This window comes from Mobula hypostoma, chromosome 26, assembly GCF_963921235.1.
Source record: "Mobula hypostoma chromosome 26, sMobHyp1.1, whole genome shotgun sequence".
Classification (NCBI taxonomy): Eukaryota; Metazoa; Chordata; class Chondrichthyes; order Myliobatiformes; family Myliobatidae; genus Mobula; species Mobula hypostoma.
The window spans coordinates 36820839-36844057 of record NC_086122.1 but is presented as its reverse complement, the minus strand read 5'-3'; the positions used below and the strand labels follow the sequence as shown (position 1 = coordinate 36844057).

At 43.3% G+C, this 23219-nt stretch overlaps 1 protein-coding gene across 1 annotated transcript in view; it reads left to right on the top strand.

The window, feature by feature from the left end:
* LOC134338127 (exostosin-1-like) overlaps positions 1 to 23219 on the top strand; it is a 354420-nt gene that overhangs the window by 25143 nt on the left and 306058 nt on the right. The gene's annotated exons all lie outside the window — the stretch shown is intronic.

Sequence of the window (23219 nt, the reverse complement as noted above, 5' to 3'; positions counted from 1 at the left end):
AACACAGCAGATCAGTCAGCACCTAGGGAAATGAATACACAGTCAACATTTTGGGCTGAGACCCTTCATCAGGATTGGAAAGGTCAGCGGGATGGGGGTGGAGGGAGACGCCAGAATAAAAAAGTAGGGGGAGGGGAAGGAGGATAGCTGGAAAGTGATAGGTGAAGCCTGGTGGATGGGAAGTGTAAAGGGCTGGAGAGGAAAGAAGCTGATGAGAGAGGAGAGTGGAACATGGGAGAAAGGGAAGGAGGATGGCTCATAAGAAAGGTAAATACCAGATTCTCTGCATTTAAAGATATGATCCAAAGTTGTGGAGTTCAAAAGTGACATTTCGTAGCATAGACTTGTTAGTGTCCAGACTGGCTGGGTGGGAATAAGCCCACGGACATCTTAAAACCTACCATGGCCATCAAACTATGTGTTGAAGTATAGTAACTTCTGGAAACACTAGCCACTTTTGTGCACGGCAAGTTCTCGTTAACCATAATGAAATCTGTTCACAGTGACATTAGTTGAGAGACAAATTTTGGCTAGAAGGATCTGGCAGTCCTTCTCCTCCTCCTACTGGAGGGGAGGGTTTCCGTTGGTGGGGGTTGCCCATAGATATTGCGTCCCAGCTGCTTGTGATGCACAAACTGGGGCACAACGACATGGAGACCAAGTTGTTGCCCACGCAACAGGATTCCCTCTCCATGCTGTAGCAGAATCCAGAGGGATGTCAGAAACTGGTAGTTTGCCACCATCCTCTTCACAGGAGTTGCCAGTCAGCATGGAACTCGATGTAGGACTGCCTTATGGTGTCCAGCTCCGGACACTTCCTTGGCATTTATTCCTGAAGCCTTCCCCATACGTGGTTATCGCCACAAGACAGCAGAGGTTTGAGATCAGAGTTTTCCTTCTAGATGAACTGCCAACCACGGCTGGTGAGCCCCATCTGCTCGAAGCGACTAATTTTAAGGCACCAGTAACCCACCTTTGCTCCTTCTATACAGAAATAGAAATAGTTCCACTGAGCTTAGTAGCTAAGCCACACATGAAAACCATGAGTTGGACTTGGTTGTCAAAGGCTATTTGAGATGCATACTATTGTAAGCATTTAATAAGTAGTGGGAGCTCATCTCACTAACCTCCTCCCCAACCCTACCGGCTACGACAACTGGAGGAGAACAGCTAACAATATAACAGCTGAGGTAAACCACTAAAAACCTGAAAGTGAAAGAGCAGGTGAAGGATTTGGGATTGCCAAAGTTCCTATATTTCAAGGACCATTCTTTATTTCTTTCTTTTCAAATCTTTTTATTGTTATACAAAAGAAATAACACGAGTACATTGAAGTAACAACACTTACAATGTCTCAAAAAACACATTATCTTAAAGATTGAAAAAAAATTTGTGATAACAAAAAAAACCTACTAAGCAGAAAAAGTGAGAAAAAAAAAGAACCCATTAGGTGTACAACCCCGGAGCCGTGCGTCATACAAAAAGCTTCTGAAAATAAACATCAAACCGTCAGCAAGAAAAGAAAATATACCAAAAAATTTACAATTAGATAGTGGAAAAAGCTATCAATTAGCTCAAATGTTGGTAACGAGCAGGACCATTCCTTATTTCTAAGGGAAATTAGATGAATGGGGGAACATCCTGATTTTGTTCTCCCCATAGTTCAAGGCCCCTGTAGTGCAGAGGTCAAGTTCAAGAATCAGATCAATTTTCGTGACACTCATTCTTGCAGAAGTGGGCATAATTGTCTGGATTAAGCTAGAATCTTGTAGCCATTAGTGAACTCTTTCAGCTCCCATCTGACTGCAAAATTAAGTGTAAACCTTTCTTACAATGAGCCAGTGAAGCTCCTACCGAGAATCTCGGAACAGGTAGGACAGCAAGTTCCCCCGCCCATCTCCACATCAAGCCTCTTCCATGAATGTTGGCAATTGGAGTGATATAGCTTCCTTTATCCTGGTATCCGTGGGAATTTGCCATTGGGAAAATACCCTTTGAAAATAATGGGCCAAGAAACAGGAAATGAACATAAATCTTTTGAAATGGTGGAGAAAATGAGAATCTATTTTGCTGTCTGAGCCCAAGAGATGCATAAAAAATTACAAGAATAAACCGTCCCTGGCTCTTTGGGACAAGGTGCCGCACATATGGGATTTATTTATTTATTTATTTATTTATTTAGTAATGAAATAGTATTTAGAGAGAGAATCCGTATTGGCCAGGATTTGTATCATTTTGGGAGGAATTGCAACCACGTAAGGAAGGCCAATTTCATTTATCTGATAAAATTGCTCCAAATATTTCGGACGTGTCGCTCCATGGCTGTCTCTTGTGCCAAGGTGAAGCCGCTCTCGGGATGGAGGAGTGACACCTTATTCCGTCTGGGTACCTCCAACGTGAGTGCAAGAATATCGGTTTCTCCTTCCGATGAACAAAATTCCAACCCCCAACCCCATTCCCCACCCTGACCTTCCACTTCTTCTCACCTGCCTATCGCCTCTCCCTGGGTTCCTTCCTCCTTCCCTTTCTCCTATGGTCCACTCTCCTCTCTCCACTCTTTGCTCTCCAGCCCTTGACCTTTCCCACACACCTGGCTTCACCTATGACCTTCCAGCTGGCCTCCATCCGACCTCCTCCCCCCCCCACCCACCTTTTTATTCTGGCATCTTCCCCCTGCCTTCTCAGTTCTGAAGAAGGGTCTTGGCCTGAAACGTCCACTGCTTACTCTTCCATAGGTGCTGCCTGACCTGCTGAGTTCCTGCAGTGTGTTTTTGTGTGTTGCTCCTATTACTTTGGGGGTTTTGGTTGCCATTCTAATCTCTAGTTTGTCTGTATATTTTGGAATCTTTAAAGTAAACTTGCCAGTTTTTATAATGTCTGTCTACATTTTCCACAGCTTTGGGAGACAAGTAATGATGAACTGCTGGTTCTGAGCCAGGAAGGCATTAAAATGCTAATATATTAATTACAACCTTGTTTACTTGCTTGCTTTGTTCTGTAAGAGATCCATCAAGTCTAAATAGGTTTTACAAAGAATTAACAAACAGTTCTGTAACTAGAATCTATTAAGTGGGCTGTAGAGTATTCAGGGTATTTAAGTAGGAGCATTAGAAAATGCTGTGTGCTAGCTATGGTCTACTGAAGACAGCATTTGATAGGCTGTCGCACTCTCCCAAGTTTTAAACTTCGTTCTTGGAATGCAGGCATCCTGGGGAAAGCAATATTTATTGCCTGTCTCTGTTTTTTTGCAAGTTCACCTTAAAATGAATGGTGCCAAGCAATTAAACATCGGCAGAACCCAGAATATTGTGCCTATTTCTGCATGAATGAGTTCCCTTCATGAAATTTGACCCCTGACATTTAGTTAGATTTTAATTTGCTTTCCTATCTTTTATGAGCAGCATGAAGCTACTCTAAAATAGCAATAGTATATAACACATAGAACTGGTCTTCAGCTTCCTAATATGAGAAAATAAGAATTTTTTTTTGTGGAACTATTAGGTATTACTGATCCCATTATCTTGGTTACTATTTTAAGAGCCAAATACTCCCAGCATTTTTTGTGCTCGGTGAGATCTGCGACCTCTCGTCACCTTAACTGCAGTTCATCACGTGCCTTAACCGCTGTGCCTATGAAGGACACAATCCACGGCCATTCACAGCCTCTGAGCCCCAGGATAGCCACTGCTGGTTGTCAGCTACATCACACAGTTTGTTGCACTGCTGTAATGCAGAGGTCACACAAAGCTCTCGGCACAAGCATGGATGTAGTCTATTTTTGTCCGTGCCTACTCTCCCTCGTAGATTTTCCTTCACTTGCCTTCTCCTCAGCCCCTGTGTCTTGTTCTCCCTCCTTCCTTCAACCTGCAACCTCCTTTTTGCTTCTGCCCCTGCACCCACACTCTCCCCAACCTTCCTACACTACCCACTCTTTCTGACCCTTCTTTCTTTCTCACCTCCCCTCCCTCCACTTCAGACTCCAGTTGATAGCCACTCACTCTCTCCCATGAGAGCCTGTCGTCCTCAAGCCCACTGCACACGTATGGTATTTGTTCTCTGTCATGACCTGTTAGGAGCACCCGAACGTTACCATGGAGAGTCTCTATGGCTGCCATGCACAAGCTACGTGGCCCTTGATAGCACTGCGTATCATCGACCACTTCAGATGCCTCTGGCTTCCTGGGAGCACCGTCCTAGCCCACAATATCTTGTCGTCAAGCAGCATCTCCTCTGTAGAAGAGCGCTGCATGCATTGCGCTATGTTTCTTTAGGAGCTGGGTGCAGAGGTCATACAGGCAAGGGTAAATGCGGCAGTTGCAAGAATTTCTAATTGGCCATTAATAACAATATCAGTTTGTATCTTTTAACAATGCACTGATATTGTTGTTCTGTGAACCTTGTCATGCGATATCTCGATCTTTCTAGAACCTGTAAATAACAATGGGATGATCTTTACCAAGACCATAAGATATAGGAGCAGAATTAGGCCACTGGGACTGTCAAGTCTGCTCTGCCATTACATGGTGGCTGATCCATTTCCCTCTCAGCCCCAATCTCCTGCCTTCTCCCTGTATCCTTTCATGCCCTGACTGATCAAGAATCTATCAACCCCTGCCTTAAATATACCCAATAAATTGGCCTCCACAGCGGCCTGTAGCAACACATTTCACAGGTTCTGGCTCTCTGGCTAAAGAAATTGCTCCTCTTCTCCGTTCTAAAAGGACGTTCCTCCATTCCGAGGCTGTGTCCTCTGGTCTCAGACTCCCACAGGAAACATCCGCTCCACATCTACTCTATTGAGACCTTTCAACATTTGATAGGTTTCAATGAGGTCAGCCCTCATTCTTCTGAATTCCAGGGAGTAGAGTTCCAGAGCCGCCATACGCTCCTCATATCGCAGGCATTTCAATCCTGGAATCATTTTTGTGAACCTCCTTTGAGCCCTGCCCAATGGCAGCACATCTTTAACTAATTAAACACCAAAATAATTTCTACACTAGGTTCTCTATGCATTGCCCCATCAAGTACTCTCGCTGAGTACAGGATAGGGTTCATCATCATCATCATCATATGCCTGGCATCAGTGGTCACATAACCAGGACTTGTGATGTGCACCAGCTGCTCATACAACTATCCACCAGCTGCTCCATGACTTCATGTGACCCTGATCAAGGGACTAAACAGATGTCACACCTTGCCCAAGTGTGACCTGCAGGCTAGTGGAGGAAAGGAGTGCCTTACACCTCCTTTGGTGGAGACATATCTCCACCCTGCCACCCAACAGGATAGGTTAGACAAAGTTAAAGCTCCTTTTCTTCCATCCCATCCATAACGAGATTTTTAGTTAAATAATAACTTAGAATTATTAGGCATTTTAATGATCTTCTGTTGCTTTTGAAGCAATTAGGTTTTTAAATAGTTTTTCCTAAGATATGTGACAAAGAGACAAACCATTCTTTAGAACCAGGCAATGCATGTTTATGTGCTCCCCTCAAATTTCCCTGCCACCATTGAGCACAGCTACACAGAGTACTGTTGCAGGATAACAGTGTTCTTCGCCACGGCTCCTCACCATCCAGGACATGCTCTCTTCTCGCTGCTGGCATCAGGATGAAGTCACAGGATCCTCGGGACTCTCACCAGCAGGTTCGGGAACAGTTAATACCCCTCAACCATCAGGCTTTTGAACCAGTGGGGATAACTTCACTCAAGTTCACTTACCCCAACACTAAATTGTTCCCACAACCTCTGGACTCACTTTCGAGGACTCTTCATTGTCTATTTCTTGTTTGTTTATTATATTTTTGTACTTGTACAGTATGCTTTTTACACATTGGTTGTCTGTCCTGTTGGGTGCCGTCTTTCACTGATTCCATTGTTTCTTTATTTACTGTGAATTCAACAAGAAAACTAATCTCAAGGTTGTATATGGTGGCATGTATGTACTTTAACAATAAATTTACTTTGAACTTCTTCCTCGTATGCCTGGTCAGCCTTCCCATTCTCACCACTTGTTGGGTAACCAACACTTCTTCTAAATTCCCTGGTAAATGTCTTGATGACCTAATGGTGTTTGGTAATGTTGAGCCCCACAGGTTCATCTGCTCCATCAACACCTTTCCTGATTAGTTCACCTCTCCCCTACCTTTCCTCCGTCGACGAGTCCCAGTCTCTTCATCCCTTTACCCTTCCATTGTAAAACTCATTTTTGCACTCTTTATTGCCTTTGTGTTTTTGTGTACAGCTGTGGCTACTGTACAAAGTATCATCTCACCAAGGTTCAACAGCAAGTGACCCAAAACTTTCCTATTTATCTGAAATACACATTGGTTCAGTTTACTTTCTTTAATTCAGGGATTCTGAACCTGGGGTCCATGGATTCCCCTGTTAATGGTAAGGGCCCTTGGCATAAAAATGGTTGGGAACCCCTGTGTTAATCATTGTACAACACACTGCACCTTACAAGTGCAACCATCAAGCACAATTTAATATAGAGGTACTGTACAACTTGTTTAGGACAGGTGAAAAGAAGTTTAGCTCAAGGGTTAGTTGTGAATGTGTGGCAGGAGAGAGGGATGGAGTGGAGGGAATGTTTGTGGTAGAGGTTGGGTAACAGAAAGGACCATGGGAAAGCAAAGGGATTCTGGGGCACATTAGGCTGGAGCTGGAGGATTGTGCATATTGACAGGTGTAGTTTGTAGGGCTGGACAAGGCTTTGGCGTTAGGGACGGATGAAGCATTGAGAAATTTGAAGTTCAGAGTACATTTATTATTAAAATATGTATATGTTATACCACCTTGAGGTTTGTCTCCTTACAGACAGCCACAAAACAAAGAAACTGCAATAGAACCCATTCAAAAAAGACCATCAAACACTCAGTGCATCGGGGTGGGAACAAATTGTGCAAACAATAAAAGGAAGCAAACAGCTTTCGAACTGAAGTTTTACGAAAGACAGCAAGCCAGTTATCACTGTGGCTGGAGCAGTCCTCGCCTCGACTTTGACCCTGACACCCTGCTCTTTTCCGTCTGGCCCGGTGCTTAAATCGTCCAGAGAACAGGTTGTTCCTCCTTCTTGGACTGCTATGGGGCCCGTACCCAGCCTTTACATTTCAGTCCGGCACTTAAATTGATCAAGCATCAGGATTTTCCACACTCTGGGGGACACCACAATTCTGCTTTGACCTCGACTCCAACCATGCCTTATCTTATAATTGATTTAGGTAAAAAAAATTTAAAATTGAGGCTTTGCTCTAATGAGAGTCAGCATACCCACTCTAGGTAGAATGAGGCGCAAGTTCTGTTCAGACTCTCTGCGTGAGTAATGTGCCTCACCCCTGTCTCCTGAGAATCTTTTCTTATCATTATTGTAGTATATTTAACTTGCGGACAAGGCAATCCAGTGAGAAAGGAAAACAAAAGGAAACCAAGAAGGTCATTAAGAGAGAAAAGATTAACTATGAAAGGAAACTAGCAAATAATATCAAAGAGGATACTAAAAGCTTTTTCAAGTATATAAAGAGTAAAAGACAGGTGAGAGTAGATATAGGACTGATAGAAAATGATACTGGAGAAATTGTAATGGGAGATGAGGAGATGTCAGAGGAACTGAACAAGTATTTTGCATCAGTCTTCACTGAGGAAGACAGCAGGATACCGGACACTCAAGGGTGGCAGGGAAGAGAAGTGTGCGCAGTCACAATTACGACAGAGAAAGTACTCAGGAAGCTGAATAGTCTAAAGGTTGATAAACCTCCTGGACCAGATGGAATGCACCCTCGTGTTCTGAAGGAAGTAGCTGTGGAGATTGCGGAGGCATTAGCGATGATCTTTCAAAAGTTGATAGATTCTGGCATGGTTCCGGAGGACTGGAAGATTGCAAATGTCACTCCGCTATTTAAGAAGGGGGCAAGGAAGCAAAAAGGAAATTATAGACCTGTTAGCTTGACATCGGTGGTTGGGAAGTTGTTGGAGTCGATTGTCAAGGATGAGGTTACAGAGTACCTGGAGGCATATGACAAGATAGGCAGAACTCAGCATGGATTCCTTAAAGGAAAATCCTGCCTGACAAACCTATTACAATTTTTTGAGGAACTTGCCAGTAGGCTAGACAAGGGAGATGCAGTGGATGTTGTATATTTGGATTTTCAGAAGGCCTTTGACAAGGTGCCACACATGAGGCTACTTAACAAGATAAGAGCCCATGGAATTACGGGAAAGTTACATACATGGATAGAGCGTTGGCTGATTGGCAGGAAACAGAGAGTGGGAATAAAGGGATCCTATTCTGGTTGGCTGCCGGTTACCAGTGGTGTTCCACAGGGATCAGTGTTGGGGCCGCTTCTTTTTTACATTGTACATCAACGATTTGGATTATGGAATAGATGGCTTTGTGGCTAAGTTTGCTGACGATACGAAGATAGGTGGAGGGGCCGGTAGTGCTGAGGAAACGGAGAGTCTGCAGAGAGACTTGGATAGATTGGAAGAATGGGCAGAGAAGTGGCAAATGAAGTACAATGTTGGAAAGTGTATGGTTATGCACTTTGGCAGAAAAAATAAACGGGCAGACTATTATTTAAATGGGGAAAGAATTCGAAGTTCTGAGATGCAACGGGACTTGGGAGTCCTCGTACAGGATTCCCTTAAAGTTAACTTCCAGGTTGAGTCAGTAGTGAAGAAGGCGAATGCAATGTTGGCATTCATTTCTAGAGGAATAGAGTATAGGAGCAGGGATGTGATGTTGAGGCTCTATAAGGCACTGGTGATACCTCACTTGGAGTACTGTGGGCAGTTTTGGTCTCCTTATTTAAGAAAGGATGTGCTGACGTTGGAGAGGGTACAGAGAAGATTCACTAGAATGATTCCAGGAATGAGAGGGTTAACATATGAGGAACGTTTGTCCGCTCTTGGACTGTATTTCTTGGAGTTTAGAAGAATGAGGGGAGACCTCATAGAAACATTTCGAATGTTAAAAGGCATGGACAGAGTGGATGTGGCAAAGTTGTTTCCCATGATGGGGGAGTCTAGTACGAGAGGGCATGACTTCAGGATTGAAGGGCGCCCTTTCAGAACAGAAATGCGAAGAAATTTTTCTGGTCAGAGGGTGGTGAATCTGTGGAATTCGTTGCCACGGGCAGCAGTGGAGGCCAAGTCATTGGGCGTATTTAAGGCAGAGATTGATAGATATCTGAGTAGCCAGGGCATCAAAGGTTATGGTGAGAAGGCGGGGCAGTGGGACTAAATGGGATAAAATGGATCAGCTCATGATAAAATGGCGGAGCAGACTCGATGGGCCGAATGGTCTACTTCTGCTCCTTTGTCTTATGGTCTTATGGTCTTATGGAGAATTTAGTACTGATTTTAGGTAGGTTTGGATTGACACTGCTCAAATGTAATCTCATATCAGGCAAGTGAGGATAGGAATCTAAAAACACAAGAAGTTGGAAGTGTCCATGGAGGGAAACCGGGTTATTGATGCAATTTCAAGACCTTTTTGTCAGAACTGAGAAAGACAGAAAATTTGTTACTTTTAAGCAGCAGAGAGATTGGGGGAAGAGTAATTAGAACAAAATAGATATCCAAAAGTTTGCCCTGGATTTAAACTTAAATCTCGGAGATACCAGGTCAATATCTGCTCCATTGAATGTTTCAGTAAAGAGGTTTGTAAAAGATTTTTAAAAATTACAAAGACATTAGAATTTAGCTCAATTTATTTACAATTTGCTTATTTATTGAGATACAGCATGGAACAGGCCCTTCTGGCTTTTCGAGCCGTGCTACCCAGCATCCCCTGATTTAACCCTAGTTAACCACAGGACAATTTACCAAGACCAATTAACCTACCAACTGGTATGTCATCGGACTGACTGGGAGGAAAGCCGAGCACCCAGGGGAAACCCACACATTGCACAGGGAGGACGTACAGACAGCGGCGGGTTTGTGTTACAGCAGTTCATCTGATCAGCTTTGTTCAGTGTCCTTTGGAACTTGAACAGTCAGATTAATGTTCCATAAAGTGGACTTTTCTTCAGAGCGGTTGTGACAAGTATCCTTGTAGTCTGGGTTACCAGTGGATAAGCTGGTTGAATAGCCCTGGTTAACACAGGGTTAAGTGTCAGCCTTGATTATTCCAGCTGAAATGATGGCCATTTGAAACTCAGATCGATAAAAGATTAAATGACTTCTTCTGATGCTGGCATTCAATTTAGTGTTTGAAGGTGTGACTCATTTTTTTTCTTTCTCAAGGTTAGCAGAGTTTGGTAGTCTACGCATAGCAACATTGCTGCTTAAAGGGTTGTAAATGTCTGAAGGTATCACTGGTTTATTGGATAGTGACTGAGAAACTTTAAAACAAGTGCTTTGGTTCACAGTCTTGTGCTGAACCGTTTGTTTTAATTCCACCTGATAAGGATTGCAGGTTATCGGGTGGATATTTGATTTTGTTTTATGTATTTAGAAATACGGAGCAGAACAGGCCCAGCGAGCCACATCACCCAGCAACCTACCCATCTAACCCTAGTGTAATCTCAGGGCAATTTACAATGACCAATTAATCTACTAATGGGTACACCTTTGGGCTGTGGGAGGGAACCAGGCACCTGGAGAAAACGCAGACACACAGGGGAAGGGATGTACAAACTTGCTTAGAGAGAACGCTGGACTGAACTCCGCCACTCTGAGCTGTCATAATGTCGTGCGGAACGCTGTTAGCTCAGCTGATTGGTTAGTTCGCCTGGCCCAGAGTCAAAAGACTGTGTTCGAGTCCCTGCAGTGGGACATGGTATATTTTAGCTTTGGAACTTCAGCAGAGTGGGAGGATTGAGTCCCATCTGTCCTCTAGGGTGAAAGTGGAAGATCTCATGATACCATTTCCATCATTGTAGAGATATGCAGCATGAAAACAGGCCCTTCAGCCCACTGATTCTGTGTTAACCCTCAGCTACCTACCAATTTGTGCAAGTCCTACTTTTATTTGCTCCATATTCTCACTATTATTGGTAATATTAAATTCAGGTGGCGGGGTGGAGATAAGACTCTATCAAAGGAGGTATAAGGCTCTCCTTCCCTCTGCTAGCCCACAGGTCACCCTTGGACAAGGTGTAGCACCTGCTTAGCCCACATGATCAGGGTCATGTGAAGCCATGGGAGCAGCTGGTGCACATCACAAGTCCTGGTTATGTGGCCACTGACACCAGGCAGACAGTCTCTGAAGAGTATTGTTAATGACTGGGGTCACCCATTTTGTGAAGACACTGCCCAGAAGAAGACAATGGCAAACCACTTCTGTAGAAACAATCATAGTCATGCAAAGGGATTATACGACATGGCACGTAACGAGCGAATATTGAATCATCATGCTGTGAATCGGCCCACTGTGAGTAAGCTGCAAAAACTAAAAAGTGCAGGTGTTGGAAATAAAAACAGAAAAATGATGCTGATCACCAGCAGGTCATGCTGTGTCTGTGAGGAAAGTAAACAAATTTAATGTTTCAGGTCGATTAATCGCTCTTCTCTACTTTCTGATCTCAGGGAAAGTTAATTCACCAAAAAAAAATGCTAACTCTATTTCTCTTTCCAAGGATGCTGCTAGACTTGTCAGGTATCTCTGGCAGATACTGGTAGACGGCCACTACCTGCATCGATTGTCCTCTATGACTGAAGTCGTCAAAATAACTCTGGCCTAATGACATAGCTTACTGTACTCCTTCCTGGGGCATCCCTTGACACTTATCCAAGGAATTGCAACTCACGAGAATGCCAGAAATCCAAAATGAAATTCAGATTTGGATTCATTTATTTATTACAGGTACATTGAAAAATGCAAGCAGCAGATGTTGCTGTATTACCAACCAACAAACCCTAAGAATGTGTTGGGGGCAGCCCACAAATGTTGTCACTCATTCTAGTGTCCACCCAGCATACTCACAACATACGGCAGAGGAAGACATGCAGTGCACCCAGTCACACACAATGCCCCAATCCCGGGACAGGCTGCCTCCAAAAACAAGAAAAATCTGGAACTACTCAGCAGGTCAGACTGCATCTGTGGAAAGGGAAAGAGAGTTAGTATCTGAATCAGGGTTATTACGATGAAACACTGTCACAGGAAAGCAGCATCCATCATCAAGGACCACCACCCAGGACATATGGTCTCTTTTCATTGCTGCCATCAGGAAGAAGATACAGGAGCCTCAGGACTCACACCACCAGGTTTGGGAACAGTTACTACCCCTCAACCATCAGACTCTTGAACCAAAGTGGATAACTTCACTCAACTTCACTCACCCCTTTGCTGAACTGTTCCTACAACCTATGGACTCACTTTCAAGGACTCTTCATCTCATGTTCTTGGTATTTATTGTTTGTTTATTTATTATTATTATTGCTTCTTTTTGTGTTTGCACAGTTTGTTGTCGTCTTCACTCTGGTTGAACACCTTAGTTGGGTGGTCTTCCATTGATTCCGTTATTGTTATTATTCTATAGATTTGTTGAGTATACCAACAAGAAAATGAATCTCAGGGTTGTATATGGTGACCTGTGTACTAAGATGGTAAAGTTTACTTTGAACTTATCACTTGCATATATCATGGAATTTCTTGCTTTGTTGGTTTGTGGGATTTTATTTTGATGGCTGCTCCGAGCACCAATCTCTTCAGATTGTGCTGGTTGTTAATGTAAATGATGCATTTCACTGTGTTTCAATGTACATGTGATTAATGCATCTAAATCAGTGCAAGACATAAACTATCACTAGAGTTACAAAAAGTAAATAAAAAGTGTAAAAGTGGAGTGATGAGTTTGGGTTCACGGTCCATTCAGAAATCTAATGGTGGAGGGGAAGAAGCTGTTCTTAAAATGTTGAGTGTGGGTCTTCATGCTCCCGTACTTCCTCTCCATTGGTAGTAACGAGAAGAGAGCATGTCCTGCATGGTGAGGGTCCGCTGCCTTGAGGCATTGCCTTTTGAAGATGTTCTCGATGGGGAGGATCATTTTGATACCTACTGGAGAAGATGTTTCCTATCACGTCTCTTGTGAGGACTGGTAAAGCGCCAAGCATTTTGAGAGAGGTGTCATGAGAACCTTCTCCTATACTTTCCCCATCATGGGTCAACTGACCACTTCAACATTACTGACTGGACGATCACCTTCTTTCCCCCTCTAGATTCATTCTAGCTCAGCTGTGCCGGGTGCAACTATACCCCTCTAATTGAATCTGTTCCTCTGCAGTGCTAGCATACTGCTACTCTGGGGTGGGTTATTGGTGCAGTGGGGTGTTTTTTTAATGTAAAGCTTGTGATGCTTATCTCTTTTCCTACACGACAGAAGTCTCCTGTAGCTCCTGTAGAATTGTGAATTGCAGGTTAGGGTCTCTGCTATGACCCTTAAAAGAAAAGAACTGGAATCTCAAGTGGTTGGTTGTGCTGCGAGGTTTACTGCAGATATTAAATCTTGCTACAAACCTCGTTCATAGTTGCATTGGCAGAGCTCAAGGGTGCTTTGCAGTTTGCATCTTTCTGCAAATATTGACTTATGGGTGTACTTGAAGAACCATTTATTCTGTATGTCAGTGACGTTGGTTTATGCTGGAGTTATTAATGCAGGATCAGCCCCAGACTGCTGCATGCATTTGCAAGAGACTGTTTAGAGTGAAGGCTGAAATCGCATGACTATCCAAGACTGACCTTGGACCTGATTATGATCTTTGTTTAAGAATCTATGTTGTAGCATTGGTTAGTGTTTTCCACCGTGTAGGAGCCTTCTGCTCCCTGACTTCAGTAAGATGTGTCACATATTCAGCCCACTTACTATATTTCTAGTTGTCAAGTTTATTGTCATTTGACTACATACAGCTACACCACCAAATGAGACAACACTTCTCCAGAGCAGGGTGTAAAACACAGTCGTACACACAACAGACAGAGCACACAATAACTTGGGAAAGAAAGAATTAATTCTATGGAAATTCTACTGTAGTCCAAGTGCACCAGTTATCTGAATTATGTTAATATTAGATCGAGGGATCAGAAGTGGAGAAAGTGAGCAGTTTAATGTCCCTGGGTTTCAACATCTCTGAGATCTATCCTGGGCCCAACACATTGATGCAGTTACAAAGAAGGTACGACAATGTTTATATTTCATTTGGACACTGAGGAGACTTGGTATGTCACCAAAGACACTTCCAAATTTCTAACTGGTTGCATTACTGTCTGCTATGGGAGGTGGGGTTGGGGGGGGTGTTACTGCACAGGATTGAAATAAGCTGCAAGATGACTTGGATTCTACAGCCATCCATGGCAATGAATTCCACAGATTCACCACCCTCTGGCTCAAGAAGTTCCTTCCTCATCTTTGTTCTAAATTTTGAGTCCGTGACTCCCCCATGATAGGAAACATCCTCTCCACGTCCACCATGTTCAGTAGGTTTCAAAGTGATCCTCCCCATCGAGGACATGTTCTCACCACACCTCTCTTAAAACGTTTGGAGTTTTGCCAGTCCTCACAAGAGAGGTGAGGATTGCTCTACTCTCATTCTCTCCCAAACTACTGCAGGAGAGCTGGAAGAGCCCTCAGAATTGAGCTTTCCTATATCAGGTGATGTTGAGGAACCAGGTTTCTGAGGCAAAGTCCCGGTACTCCAGAACTCTGCTAGTCCTGAGCCAGTCCTCAGACGCAGCAAGTTGTGGCTCTGCAGGACACCAACACTGCTTAATGACAAATTTCATCATGTATGCTGGTGATAGTAAACCTGATTCAGATTCTGATCTGTGATCACCTATCACCTGGTGTTTCTCTCTCCCTTCCTCTCCCCCCACCCCCCCACCTTTAAAATCTACTCCTCAGCATTTTTTTCTCCAGTTTTGCCAAAGGTTTTCGGCCCGAAATGTCAACTGTATTTTTTTTCCATAGATGCTGTTTGCTCTGCTGAGTTCCTCCAGCATTTAGTGTGTGTTGCTTGGATTTCCAGCATCTGCAGATTTTCTCTTGTTTCAGATTCTGATATATAGTTAAAAACATGTGTTTAAAGATAGACATTGAATTATGAAGGAGATGGGATAAATGACTTGCTGCAATACCGTCTCTTACGTCTCCCACACAGTGCCCTTTTGGCTAAGTTTAGTTCAGTAATATCATTTGAGTGCTGCTAAGATCCAGATCTAGTTTCCTATGTTGTCAGGGGATTTTGAGTGTGCATAGTAGTTAGTGTGATGCTATTACAACTCGGAGCATTGACGTTCAGAGTTCAATTCCAATGTCAGCTGTAAGGAGTTTCCATGTGTCCTCCCCGTGAGATGTGTGGATTTTCTCCAGGTGCTCTGGGTTCCACCCACGGTCCAACGTTGTACCGGTTGGTAGGTTAATTGGTTATTGTAAATTGTCGCATGAATAGGCTCGAGTTGAATTGGGGTTGCTGGGGTGGTGCTAGGCCTGGTTTGCTCTGTATCTCTAAATAAAATCAAAGCAAGCCCCTTTGAAGGTGCATACCCTTCCTGGCAAACAAAGTTAGCTGCAGTGCAGCTGTGCAGTGAGTTCGTGCCTGGCTGGTCTCTCACATACATAGCCTCTCCATACCTGGGCCTGACTTCCCCAGCATTTTTTTTTTAGAATTAGCACTCTCTGCTCTGTAGTCATGAAATATATCCTTTTTTTGGATGCCTAAGTGGATTTTCAGTTGATGCAAAGCAGAATAATGAGGTGAGAGGCCGTGTACTGCTATGTGCCCAGGTACAGTCATGGGGTCATGTTTGAGGTAGAATGGAGGGGGAAAAGCAGAAGTATTCAGTGTCGTCATTATTATTATATGCCATGTTGTATGGCATGGGTGATCATGGTCTTCTGTCTGTCTTTAATCTGAGAAGCTCTTCACAACTTTTGCCTTTCCATCCCTTGATGTAACTCATGAATGTCATGTGCTGTCGACTGTGAGATGTTTGAGCTTCTCTACCCTCAGTATGTCTCCCAGAAATATCAGCTGCCGTTTCCTGATTGAAAATACCAGCTCTCTTCTTATTCTGGCTTTTCGCAACACTTTCTCATTTGTTACTCTGTCCTTCCATGATATTTTCATCATTCTTCTCGAAAAACGATGTGTCTGCAGCTTCGGGCCTTTCCTCATTTTGCTTTGATGTTGTCCAACATGTGTTGGTGAGGGTGATGGGGTAGAGGGGGCATGAGGAGGTGAAAATCTTCAGTGAGCGTGCTCAGTGGACACCACCTGTGGAGTCCGCAGGGTCTCTGCACTGTACAAATAGCCATCACCGTTCCCCTCACTTGCACTGTCCTGCCACTTTGCTCCCTGGTGTTGCTCCTGCAACTTTTCAATGGCCTTTCTTCAAAACATATGAGCCCTGCATGTAGCGGAGAGGTCCTGAGACAGCACCTTAAGCAGCAGGTCCAAGAGCGGAGGGGGACAAAGATGTAGGCAGGGTAGGTGGGAACAACTCCAGGAGAGTAACAGATAAGAATATGGACAGGGAAAGGGAGCGAATCACTGGGAGGAAGAGGAGGAGGAGTCTGACACAGTGAACAAGAGATGGAGAGAGTCACAAAGGCAGGGGTCAGGAGGAAAGGAGAATGAGTGAACTTTTGTGAGTGAGAGTGCGAAAATTACGGGAAAGGTCAGTACTTTAAGGAAAGATGGTAGTAGACTGCGAATGTAGGATGGAAGTGTAATGATGATAAGATACAGGAGCAGATTTAGGCCTTTTGGCCCATTGAGTCTGCTCTGCCATTTCATCATGGTCGATCCATTTCCCTCTCAGCCACAAACTCCTGCCTTCTCCCTGTATCCCTTCATGCCTGAGAAATCAAGAATCTATCAATCTCTGCCTTAAATATACCCGATGACTTGGCCTCCATGGCCACCTGTGGCAACGAATTCCACAGATTCACCACCCTCTGGCTGAAGAAATTCCTCCTCATCTCTGTTCTAAAATGACGCCCCTCTATTCTGAGGCCGTGTTCTGTGCCCTCTAATGAAGACCACGGCCACCTCTTCTGCCACGATGAGGCCACTCTCAGGGTAGAGCAGCAAAACCTTATATTCCATCTGTGTAGTCTCCAACCTGATGGCATGAACATCAATTTCTCCTGGTAAATTTTTTTCCCTCTCCCTGCCCTCTTCTTCTATTCCCCACTCTGACATCTTACCTCTTCTCACCTGCCTATCACCACCTTCCCCCCCTCAGTGCCCCCCTCCTTCCCATTCTGCCTTGATCCTCTCTCCTCTCCCATCAGATTCCTTCTCCTCCAGCCCTTGCCCTTTACCTTTCCCACCCACCTGGCTTCACCCATCACCTTCTAGCTACCCTCCTTCTCCCTCCACCCACACTTTTATTCTGGCATCTTTCCCCTTTCCTTTCCAGTCCTGGAAAAGAGTGCCAGTGCAAACCGTTGACTGTTCATTCATTTCCAAAGATGCTGCTGACCTCATTCCCTCCAGCATTTTGTGTGTATTACACTGTAATAAAGACGTCTTGTTTTGAAAACTCCTCTGACAAATCTCATATATTAGTCTCTGACACAGATCAACACTGTGCGTAACGTTGCATCTAACAGACACCCACATGGCAGTCTTGTTCCAGCTTTACCTGCAAGTAGCACTGGAGGGGTCTATGTTCCCCACTGCTATTGCCCACCTCCACCCCAGCACTCGGGACACCGCTGCTGCAGAAGCTATAGCTAATCAGCCTCCTGGTGCGTCTCTCTCACTAAAGATGTGACCATACTCCCTGGCCTTGTACAAAAGCTGGTATTGTATTGTCCAAGTGCTGTACTTTCTTCAGTCTGGGGAAGGATGCTGGTGGGCTGTGTTTGCCGGCGTGGTCGCAGCTGTGTGTCACAGTCCCAGCACTCGTGAACAATTCAATTAGAGCTCCTGAATAACACCTGTTGAAAGTGAAAGAGTTGCACAAGGGAGCCTGACAAACAATGTTTTTTTTAAACCTGCATATGTGGAAAATTATTTTCTTTTAGAGCTTTTTGAAAAACAAAACTGAGAGGAACAAAATCGGTTTAATGTTAAGTTTAAGTGTAATTGTCGTACAGCCATATACATGAATAGAGTGAAACAGAACAGTGTTCCTCTGGGGCCATGGTACAAGATACAGAACCAAAAGCCACACACAGCACATATGACTATTGTAGAAGAAAAACAAAGCTACAAAAAAGGTTAATAATATACCCCAAATCCCCGAGTGGCATGGCCTTTAGCTTGATGGTGAATGGATGTTGTCCTGGAGCCATGTTTCTGCAAGAACAAGCCCATAACAGTTCCTCATCTCACATAAGTGCAGCCATAGATGAATGCAATCCAGCTTGTCTTCCACTGAGCAAACACTGGAGGACAGCACCTTTGGGAGGGGTAAACCCCCAACCCAGCATGGAAGCCAGTGGCACACAGCCAGCTCCTTTATCTGCTTCCCCAGTGGCCACAACAGGTGATCCCCAAAGCATGATGGCTTGGGCTGCATAACAACTGAGGCCGCACAACTCCTCCACCATTGGTCTTTCCAATGAACCAGTGAATCGGACCCACAGTATTCTACATTACCAATATCCAACAGGGTTTTGCGATCACAATAAAAACATCCAAGATAATCTTTATTTACACCGATGGTTGGACCACACATTGCCTCTGATGCCTTCTGAAGCAGGCTGCAATACGGTATACAACGTCCAGTCGACCGTTATCCAGCAACTCGCTAGTGAGGATCCAGCGGTTTCTTGCAATCAAACAAGTGTAAAGGAGGAACAATTACACCTTTATTTAGACCCAGCGAGGTTACTGCGACCAAGGGCACTGCCGTCTTTGAGAGAATGTTAAGAAAATTGTGTTGAGGGGCTCCCAGACGATGCCACTGGAAAGATGGTGGGCGTGGAGTGAAACAGTGTTTTTAAAAATGCCCTACAAATCCTAGTACAATGAACCCCTAAATTTTGGTTTTTGGTAATGGAAATTCACAAATCACTGCCAAAAAATCTGAGATGGAGAATAAATATTGTCTAGTGGAATTTGTGTGATAAATAAATTGCTAAATAAGATGGAAATGAAAAAAACAAATTTTGTCAGTTTTGACCAAGGATTTGTGTTAACAGTAAATTACAATACAGGTGGGCCAGAGCACGGCTTCAATTCCTGCTGCTGCCTTTAAGGAGTTTGCATGTTCTTCCTGTGACTGTGTAGGTTTCCTCCAGTGCTCCGGTTTCCTCCCACAGTCCAAAGGTGGACCAGTTGCTTGTTTAATTGGACAGCATAAATTGTCCCATGATTAGGTTACGATTAAATTGTGGGGTTGCTGGGCGATGCTGCTTGTAGGGCTGGAAGGGCCAATTTGCCACTGCATCTTGATTAAATACCAAATCCTCTATAATGCTGGGGTGCAAAGTATAAGAAAAGAATCTCACAGTGGTTTACTAATGTTTATGAACTTTTGGAATATGGATCTAGCTGTCAAGAACAGCTTCATTTTTCTTTCTGAACCACTAGTCTTTATAGTGACGCAGTTAGGTCCAGAATTCTAAGATATTTTACTAGTGGCAATGAAGGACCATGTGCCACGTGAGGATGGAAGTGTTTCTGCATGTTTGCTTCCCCTGGTTGCCAAAAGCTGCACATTGAAGAAAGCTACCATCAAGGTCTGCTGAGTTGCTGCAGTGTGAATTACAGGAGATTAAACTCGACACGAATGTTGATGAGAAGCTGTTTGAAATGGCAATGATGTTCATCTTCCAGTGCCCCTACAGAAGGTTATTGACTTGAAACATTAAATCTGTATCTTTATTCACAGATGCTGCCTGCCCTGCTGAGATATTTCAGCATTTTCTGTTGTTATTTCAGATTTCCAATGCACGAGGTTTTTTTTTGCTTCTCATCATCATTTGCAGCTTTACCAAGCTGTGCTCGTTCTTATTGTTCAGCCATTGACAGTCTGAATCTCTTCTTGGCTTTCTCCTGGGACCTACTTTAACCAGACAGCCTATTGCCAACTGCTTTGCAGATGGAGAATTAGCATGAATTTGCATTCTATTTAATCTTTTCTTATTATCTGTGATAAAATGCAAATTTTATGTATTTCTTCTGAATATTCCAAATTTCAGGATAAAGAAGTGTTTCTCTTTTTTTTAAAGCTTTTGCTTTCGGAACTGTTCTAAGTTTAGAAAGCTCTTAAATTGTGTTGGCTGTGACCGTGTTTGCAGGAGACTTGCCTGTGAGTTGCAAAGTTCTGGTGGGGGGAGGAGGGGGTGTCATGTTCCACTTCTGAGACTGGAGTGCAAAATTGCTGGTTGACCATTTAGTATCACGTTAAGTGTTTCATCTTTTTGAGGCCAAATAGGGTGGGCAATCAGTGTTGACCTTGAAAACAGTTCTGATCATACGAACGATGAAGACATTTTATTAATCTGTTTCAAGCCAAAACAAGTCTCAAGTTAGAACTTGGTGCTGTACTGCACCCACTGTTGATCAGGAAGGAGTAACTGATTACTACACCCTGTAGGAATGTATTAAGTCACCATCCACGTGCTATTATGTCACGGGTGGTAATAAATTACTCGAATGGAGAAGATCATTAAGGTGTGTACTGACAAAGGTGCTCTGCCAACCTATTTAATTCTCTCCTTCTAGAATCCTCTTTTCCATGTGTGGAGCTAGTTTAGTGCACTTAATGACATTTGCCTTGTGCAATTAACAATGTGCATGAAAACGGCTGGAAATTGAGGGGTAACAAAATCACCCAACAATGTGTCTTCCTTTGAGTTAGTTTAACGTTTTGTAGTTACAAACCACAGTGCACCCCTTCGCATGCCATTTTCTTTGTGTATTTGCTATAGTTCTATCGCCTATCTTGATGCACTTAGTCTACTTGCAAAGCATGCTGTTTAGTTACATTTCTGGCATTAATTTATGAAGTGTCATTTGATTAGGTTTGATATTGGCTACATAGGTGTATGAAGGTTGTTTGTTAATATTTCAACACTAAACAGGGCTGACATTGCTGCCTGTTTGATTTTTGACAGACACCTATCTTGGCAATATTGTCAGTATTATCTCTTCACATCTGTACTGTAGGGCAATGTAATTGGTGGAAACGTAGATAATTCACAAGCACCGACATAGAGTTGAGATTCACTTTAAAAGGCTGGTCAATTACGTAAAGGACTTTAGCACACTTTGTGTTCAAGTTTTGGAGTTAAAGGTGTTGTTATTGTTTTTCTTAAACATAAAACATCTCACATTGTTTTATTTGCGTAAACCTACAGTACTGTTATACAAAAACTCAGGTTAATATGATGAGATCAGTTTTCTTTTAACCCATGCACAATCTCTCCCAAATTTTTTAAATGTTCCGCTGGACAGATGAGGAAGAAATCTCTAAATCCACACCAGCTCTTCTCCATGAAAAGTCTGCCTTTAACTGGTTTCTATCAAGTCTACAGATTTAAAATTAAACACCACCGTTTAAAATGTTTACAATTGTTTTATATTTTTTTTAGCTTAGGCTCTCTTCTCCCCTGTGTGGAGAAGTGATGTTTTGCCCTGATACACAGATTACTGAGGGATTAAAGACATTCTGTACAAGATCCAAACCAGCTCTCCTCTGTACTGCAAAAATACTATTATAAGGTCCTTGGAGGTTAATGTATAATCTGCAGCTGTTTCATAGAGGAGATTATCAGAGTTATAAACGTACTATTGTGTTTTGATTATGATGTATGAGTGTGTTAGATATTACCTGGGGACAGAAACTATGGAGGATGTCAGTGAGATTCTGCAGTTAGTATTTTTTTTAAAGAATTGGGTAGCGTACATAGAACTGGCCAACACCATTTTCAGGCTGTGAGTGAATAAATTTGCTGAAAACTCACAATGGACCATGCCAAGTTTGGTAACCTGCCATGTAGCTGTCTGTAACTACTTGTTTATCCATTCCACCTCCTCCAGTACCACAACCCACTGTGTTTTCTGTACTCTTCCAATTGTAGCATCCCACACATTCTGAGTTTTCATTCTCCCATTGTTGGCTCTTGAATTCAACCTTCACCCCATCCCATCACTTTAACGCTTTGTCCAAAATTTGGTAATCTGATCAAATAAATCCTTATGTTCTCAGCTCTGACAAATGTTATTAGTTTAGGCAGATTGTGCCTGTCTATTACTGTGACTTGGGTGAAGATCAGATCACATTTTATGAGTAATTAATGCAGTAATTAAGAAGAAGATTGGTTTAAAATATTCTCTCATCACCCCGTCTCAAACCAGGTATTATAGCTTGGTGTCACGCAATCACAAGGTCTTGCTGATAAGACATTTGTTATCAGAAGGAGGACTCGATGAGGGAGATGTAGAAAAAGATGTTTTGAAATTGCAACATGTTACATTTTTATTGGATTTCTGTTGAAGCTTTTTAACTTCTGAAATTGCTAAGAGTCCTCACATGCCCATAGAGGTTGTTGGGCCTGCTGAAATATGGCTTTGTTACTCTGATACAACTTGTATAAAATTGCACAAGGTTTTTGAATGAGATATGACTTTTAAACTGAACTGGACCTTAACTGGAGGATTGAGGCTTGCTTCAGTGTTAAAGTTTCTGGCCTGTCTGGGATCACTACAGGGGTTCAAGCAGGTGATTCTGTAACTTTTCCGATCTGGTGGCTGGTCATCAAGGATTCTATCTTGCCGTCACTTTCCTCTACCCAGTCATATCATTTCCCCAGACAAACCCTTGCCCATCTTTCTGTATTCCTGGATCACCTCTAGAGCTGAGCATGCCCCTTGGCTAACTTCCACTGTCTTCACAGGAGTATCCTCTGCGCTGTGCAAGACACGTAAGATGCTGGAGGAACTCGAACAGCATCTATGGAGAGGAATAAACAGTCAACATTTCGGGTCGAGACTCTTCCTGGCTCAAAACATTGACTGTTTATTCCTCTCTGACTTCCTGGGCTCCTCCAGCGTTTTGTGTGTGTTGCACAAGATTTCCTACGTTGACAGAATCTCTTGTATTTATAATTTCCTCCAAGGCCACTCTTCCTGTTTCATTATTTCCACACCATCCACTATCTGCAATGCCAAAATGTCAGGGAGCATAGGTCTCTGAATGAGTCCAGTTTTATGGTCTACACTACACGACTTGGGCCTTGAGTACAACAGAGTGTCCAAGTCTGGCGGACTGGCGTGTAAACCCAATGAAAATACTCCCTAAATGGCAACGCTACAAT